This window comes from Ochlerotatus camptorhynchus, unplaced genomic scaffold, assembly GCF_037179485.1.
Source record: "Ochlerotatus camptorhynchus isolate MF236.1 unplaced genomic scaffold, CSIRO-AGI_Acam_v1.1 ptg000361l, whole genome shotgun sequence".
Lineage (NCBI taxonomy): Eukaryota > Metazoa > Arthropoda > Insecta > Diptera > Culicidae > Ochlerotatus > Ochlerotatus camptorhynchus.
The window spans coordinates 10,003,300-10,010,906 of record NW_027040849.1 but is presented as its reverse complement, the minus strand read 5'-3'; the positions used below and the strand labels follow the sequence as shown (position 1 = coordinate 10,010,906).

At 37.6% G+C, this 7,607-nt stretch overlaps 1 protein-coding gene across 1 annotated transcript in view; it reads left to right on the top strand.

Moving 5' to 3' along the window:
* The first annotated feature begins 2,193 nt into the window (after nt 1–2,193).
* The window catches only part of Sesn (Sestrin), a 154,475-nt gene continuing 149,061 nt past the window's right edge, over nt 2,194–7,607 (top strand). The window contains exon 1 of the mRNA XM_065231860.1: nt 2,194–3,044. The gene's annotated coding sequence lies outside the window, so the exon portion shown is untranslated. The remainder of the gene's footprint in view (nt 3,045–7,607) is intronic.

The following is a 7,607-nucleotide window of genomic DNA, read 5'->3' as shown; positions in this document are numbered from 1 at the left end:
TCTCAAAAACATTGCTGATTTTTAGGTGTTATGTAAAAAAGCCTAAATTTTCAAGGAAGAATATAAAAACATATTGCGATCTCTGTCTACAAACCATGAAAACTATAAAAAAAAAACAAAAAAGTCAGTGTTTTTCAATACAGAATCCCAAATACCATTATATTTTCCCTAAAAAGTATTTTAAAATACCTTTCATTTGATATTCGGATCTTTGAAATCGACCCAGTGGTTAAAAAGCAATGAATTAAAAAAAAAGTCATTAAAAAAATCAATTTTTTGGACCGCTAATGGAAACGGTCACCCTAATGACACAATAAAAAAATATGGGTCTAATATTTTGCGATAAGGAACAAAACTTCAATTTTTTTGTCTTAGAAATTTTGAGAACCACTATATCGCTTTGCTATGGAATGCCTGAACAACTTTAAATTTTTGGGGGTGATTTCAAATATGATTTCATTGTGTACTCGACTAGACTAACAACCTACAATAAGTCGTTTGAAAAGTTTGTTTTTGTCGTGTAACACCGTGTAATTTAAAAAACCTTCCACCGAGCACATCACAGTTTCCTCAATTTCGTGATTTTGGAATTATGCCCTGCAAATGCAAGTGCAGAATAAATTTATTCCTCGCACAAGGGGTTTCTGCTGTTATGAGTAATTCCAATGCAGCTTTGTGAAATGATATTGCAATTGCACAACATTACTAAAATTCTCATGATTCTATTCCTTTTCCCCTCGAACAAAAGTAATCACTGCGTGTACTCATAATAAAGGAACGAACTCAAAAACACATCGCGCTTTATTTCAACAACACCGGCTGCGGCTAGTAGGTATGTACCGATGATACCGGTCACGTTTCCATGCATCGCTGGCCAATAGGGTGGGTCAAGTTTGTTTGGTGGATCAGCGTGTATTGAGACAACCAACAAAGGGTGTAAAATTTGAACGAATTTGGTTATGATCTGGATTTGCGGGAGAATTTTAAATTTTGTCCGGGATAATGTATGGGAATCGAAACGAAACCTATTCATTTGCTTGCCAAAAAAAAATCAAATATTGCTCAAATTTCACCAAATCTTGTAAATAGACTGGGACAACTTTGTCGAAGACTGCAAATCGATTAGACTTCTGAGAAAAAAGTTATTACCTACAGGTAATATATGAGCTTATAGGTACGTGTGGAATTAGAAACTTTTTGTACAAAGATCAACTCGATTTGAAGTCTTCGACAAAGTTGTTTTGTATAGCATTCTCAAGTCCGAGACTTGGTGAAATAACAGCAAACCAAACTCCCCCGTTGGAGAGGAATGGCAAAGAGAGATGATCAAACCGATTTGTACCTTCCTAAAAAGTTGTCCTTGCTCGCTTTCTACTCTCTATATATACAATTTTCACATTGCCGTACTCTAACGAAACTATCAACTCTATACTTTCATCTCCTCATCTATCGTATTAAAATTACCACTTTAGTCTGTTATTTGAAATTAGCATCTTCAACTAATCTAAATCTTTCACTTCACGCAGAAGTAATACAAAGCATATAGTTAAAGGTTCATTTCGTTTCCCATACATTTTCCCAAGCAACATTTAAAGTTCTCCCGCACATCGATATTATAACCAAATTCGTCCAAATGTTGCACAGTTGTTGAGGACCTCACTAAGCATTGAAAGAACAAAGGGGAACAGGGGATTGCAAAGTTGACACACCCTATTGGCCGTAGTTACGCCAGTATGTGTAGTGTCATAAGCGTAACTAAGGAAAAATCCTAGGGGGAGCTAAATGTATTTTTCGAATTGCTAAATTAGGCAATTAGCGAACAATTTTGATGTGTAAAGAAATGAGTAATTACAGAGGGGACTACATTCTTACTAGGGGCTTTAGCCCCCACGTTGTTACGCCAATGTGTAGTGTACTAATAACAGAGTCCCCTGTACATACTTTGTATGCACTCTTGTTTAGTCGCCTACCACTGCAACCGGCACAGATTGAAAACATACCACACCGCGCGACCTAGGAGGGTAGCGATATTGAGAGAAACCTACCTCGTGGGTGCTCGCTCTTCTCTCGCTGACTAATCAACACGATTCGCGCGTATTAGTAGCGTAGCACTACTACCAACCCCAGCGGGATGCGGCGTGTCGTTCCATTCGTTTTCTATAATGCTTGATAGCCAGTTCGTCGTCGAGTTCAGTTCGCCAGAACCCGTTGCCGTGAACGGATGAGAAGTTGATAGAAAGAGATTGCGGGAATCAGAGAGAAGCAGAAGGCATCCTTGCGCGCAATTTACAATCTCCGAGTGCTGCACTTGGATGAGGACCGAATGTTGGTACTATTGTTTTAGTCGCTGTAAATATTTTCAGAAAATATAAGGGATTTTAATTGGAGCGATCCTAAACCGCAGTCGTTGAGTAGATGGAAAGCGAAAACGCATTTGATTGCATCATTTTGTGTGATTCTCTGCTGGAAAAAGGAGCCGGTCGAAAGTGAAAGCTTGTTGCTAAGGGAAATTTGCGCGTGCAAGAAGATAGAAGCAATAACCAATAGAAGTGTGCTGCAATTGGGAGCTGGTTGCATACGGTTATAGTGCGCTGTGGAAACCAAACCTCGGCAGCAACCAGACGTGTTTGTTTGTTTTGGTTTGTTTTATCGAAATCAACCTTCGAGCGTGTATCGTTGTGTGAACATCGTCGTTTAGGTCGTTGTTGTTGGTACTGTTTTCCACGGAGAACTACGAAGAGATAGAAGCACAAGGCAACAGTAGCCAGTTTGTTCGTCGTCGGCGCGCCGTTGTCGCCATTCTCGTCGCCAAGTTTTATTATATTAATATTATTAAGTGTGTCCTCGGTCCTCCGTCCGTTCGTCCGTTGTGTACATGAGATTGTGGGTAGCCTCGGTTGAGAATCGACGCTGGAAGAAGTGGTGGTGAAAAGCAATAAAGAGAAGCAGTTTGTTGCTTTTTTATGTATATAACTGATACATAAGCGGTAGTAGATTCTTCAGTGACTAACGAGAGACAATCGGACACCGGCTCCCGATAGGAGGTAAGCATGAAGAAAAGAGCAAGTGGCTGTGTTTTTTATAAGAATTACAATTTGATAGTCTGATGTAGTAGCTAGTAGATAGTTTAACATAGTGGGCATAGTGGCAACTTCCTGGGCATAGAATATCATTGCACTTGCCACATAATATACAAATTCATGCGTTAGAAAGCCTTCAAATAATAACTGTGACAGTGAATTTAGAACACTAAGTTGAAAGTCGGCAAAACACAGAAGTATAAACACCTTGAAGAAGAAAAAGATAGTTGAGCATATCAATACCAATAATCGAAGAATCATCAATTAAATTCTGTACACTAGCGCTATGTAGCAGACTGAACAGATGGTGCATCTCTGTTTTAGCTATTGTAACTTTTATGGAGTTCTTAAATTATCTGCTAAAAACTGCTCAAAACTCCTTAAAATGCTGAATATTTTATTGGATTTTAGCGCAAGCGACGAATCGTGAGTTTTCTCATCAATCTCACTGTCCAGATAAGGTTCGTGATACACAACCCGATTTGCCCTGCAAACCTTATTGCTGAGGAGTGAAACAAAATCAGGTTGACTGCTTCCAGAGATGGATTGAGTTACTGCGATGCGGCGCAATCAACCTGTAAATAAAACCGACAACCGATTGTTCATTTACAGCAGTAGGAATCTACTGTTTAAATTTTATCCGTACAAAACTCATAGGGTCTGGTTGTTCATTTTTCTTCATACGGCATCTGTATTTTTCCGGTTTATGATAATAATGCTCGCATAACATCTGAAAAGGGCCTTCGTTCGTTTTGTAATCAAAACGGAAAGGAGAGAATTTCCCCTAGCTGATGGTGTTGTTGATTTGCGTGGGAGAGCTTCGTTTCGCGTGAAAAGTGCCTTGCAAGTTCTGTTTACAAGGCCCTTTTCATATACATCAAATGCGATAGGCATAATGGACGGTAGGCATAATTCATAATTAAATGAAAAAAAAACACAGCAAAAAAAAAACAAAATGTAAAGTTTCGTTTGGCACATTGTTGTATTTTCTGGTCCTAGTTGAAAAATACATCAATACAATCTTAATTTTACGTGAAAGTATTTAATAATCCATTCATTTGAATTGTATATTACATGGATCTGTGTTTTAAAATTAATTGAAGTGTAAATGAACGACGATATACATTTACTCGAACGTGTAAATTTCAGTTTTAATTCATTGAATAACTGATCATGAATCGTGTGAATTTATATTTAAAAACCTGCTCCAGTTCGTAATTGAAAATTACAAAATATTGTTATCTGTGTATTCTTTGAAAATAATCTTAATGTCCTTTGCCGATAAGAAGGAATCAAAATACATTCGTAGTTTTTATTTATTTTTTCAGATGGGAGGCAAGAGTTTACCTCGGTTTCGATATGGGCTAATTTTATTAGTGAAGGGTCATTAGGTCGAATCACAATATTTTTTCTGATGAACTATAAGAATAATATTCTTCTTATTATTATTCTTCCTTAACGAAAGGAGATACGTGCACGTCTGCGTAGGTATCGCAGGTCGCTTTCCACCTGGTAAAACTACCTTGCCCGCTGCGCACCTCTTCGTCACGTTCCAGTCGGTTCGTTATCGGATATTGTGTACGAACGATTTAAAATCTATCTGTGGTTTTTGTTATTTTCATATGCGATTGATATCACTCTAAATGGATCAACACTCCAGGATGTCAATAATCTTTGCTAAAATTCGACTCAAAAGAAGTAAGCATTAGTGCTGTTAATTTTCATATCATTCGACTGAAGATGAGCCAATACAACCATTCAATCAATTCTTAATCAAAACTTTCTTAAACGAACCTCATCATCACTGTCAATTGAGTCACTCACTATCATTTGATATACGGCAGTGAAACATGGACGAAACCCGGATTTCAACGTCTGAGATACGTGGAGTATTATTATTCAAGACCGGGATTGCAAAAATGCCGAAGATTTTTAAATATTTTCGATGCTCCAGAGTCTTGAAAATTCACAATCTTGGATTCAAAAATGTAGGGATGTTCAAAATTTATCTATGTATGAGATTTGAAAGTGCACTAATTTCAGAACCAAGAAAATTTACCAAGGCCCAAAATCAGGATCTTTTTGTTCTAAATACCGATCGTGGCATTTTTTATAGTATATTTTATTTACTAATACAGCCATTACATAGCAAAACGATATAGTGGTTTGGTTCCTTATCGCAAAATATTAGACCTGTTATTTTGTCATTAGGGTAACCATTTATATATTATGAGGGCCTCCCATAGGCCAGTTGGTAAAGGTGCAGCTGCAAAGCAAGACCATGCTGGAGGAGGCTGGGTTCGATTCCCGATCCGGTCTAGGAATTTTTCAGGTTAGAAAATCTCTCGACTTCCCTGGGCAAAGAGTATGATTGTAATTGCCACACAATTATACCAATGCAAAAATGGTACAGACATCTCTCAATTAATAACTGTGAAAATGCATATAGAACACTAAGTTGGGAGCACACAATAAGCTAGTAAGGCCTGTACTCGAAAAAAATGCACCAGACGAAAGTATTCGCCAAACATTTATTTTAAGTCGGATTTTCTTGAAACTTTCAGGGAATGAACTAATACATATGGATTATGTTTCGGCATAATTACTTTATTCAATTTCCTTTCCATCGCTGAAAGCCCGCACCTTTCCCTTAAGACCCCTCATTACATTTTGTGCAATAGTGGAGTCGACCTTTTTGGTCACTTTCATCCATTATTTCTTCAGCTCCAGCTCGTTCTTAAACACCTTGGACGATTTTCGAACTTTGGCCTTCATTATGGCTCAAAATCTTTCCCCTGGACGAATCTCTGGGGAATTTGGGGGGTTGGCGGTTTTTGGTACAAAAACAACGTTATTGGCTATGTACCAATCCAACGTCGATCGCGCGTAATGGCATGATGCCAGGTCCAACCAAAATAATGTCTCGCCTCCGTGGGACCGCAGGAAGGGCAACAGACGCTTCTGGAGGCACTCGGTACGGTAAATTTCGCTGTTGATGGTACCCATTGTGATGTACGGTTTACTCAGTTTACCGCATTGGCCTGCCAGAGCAAGTATTTTTTGGCGAATTTGTCCACTTTCTTCTTCCTTATGTCTTCCGGAACATCAAACCGTGATTTGGCAACGTAGAAGTCCAGCCCCGGTATCTGCTTTGCGTCTGCCTTGATGTAGGTTTCGTCATCCATGACCACACACATCGGTTTCGTTAACCACTCTCGATACAGATTCCTTTCGCGGGATTTGGCCGCCGTGTTTTGTTGATCACGCCGGTTCGGTGCCTTCCGGACCTTGAATACACGAAGTCCAGCTCGTTTCATGGTTTGCTGAACGAATGAGGCGGAACACTTTGCCTTCAGAGCCGCGTCGCGAATCGAAAGGTTCGGATTACGCTTGAAATAATCCAACACCTTCCGGGCATTCACAGGGTCAACTGTCTTCGATTTTCTGGGACTCCTTAAACGATTTTACCACCCGAAACACACCTATCCATCTCATGGTCGCAGTAGGATTTTCCATGACGGCGCGCAAAATTCTCCGGCGATTTTCTTCTTGTTTCAATGACATCTCAATAACCACTGAACCGATTGTTGTGAAATTTTACACATGTAAACAATCACTCCAAACTAGTTATACCCAGATTTTCATCCATTTTTACCCACGGATAAAAAAGTTACACACGGATAAAAATGGTGTATTTTTTTCGAGTACAAGCCTTATGCGATAAGCAACAAGCTTGAAATGCATTTATATGTTAAGGTGGTCCAATAAATCAATTTGTTTTTAAAAATGACTTTTTTTTCCAAATTGACTTTTTTTCAAAAATGTATAACCACTTAGTCGATTTCAAAGATCAAAATATAAAATGAATAATAATTAAAAATAACTTTAGGAAAAATATAATGATTAAAAAAAATTGGGATTTTGTATTGAAAAACATTTATTGTATTTGTTTTTTGTGGTTTGTGTGGTTGTGACCATGTTACAGTCGCTATAAATCAATGGAGCCGCATGGTAGTCTAGGCACATAAAAGTATTGAGCGAAAACCCAAAACTTGATAACTTCTAGAAAATTTAACTCGAAAACTAAAAAAAGAAACACATAGCTGATTTTTTATATGTTGAGTAAAAAAGCCTAAATTTTCAAGGAAAACTATAACAACTTATTGCGCCTTCTGTCTACAAACCATGAAAACCATAAAAAAAAACAAATACAATAAATGTCTTTTCATTTCTAAATCCCAAATTTTTAATATCATATTTTTTTTTTTAATTATTTATTAATTATTTTTAATTACCTTTCATTTGACATTTTGATTTTTGAAATCGGCTCAGTTGTTCAAAAGCAATAAATTTTGAAGAAAGTCAATAATTTTTTTTTTTTGAAGAATTCTCCTCAAACAGTAACAGTTGCTCAGCATTCTCGTTGGAATACGATTGAAACTCTTCTAAGCATTTCATTGGAATCCTTTGCAAATCTTAAGAGAGTCAGATTCGTTTGACATTCTTCGCAAAATTTTCTTTGAACTC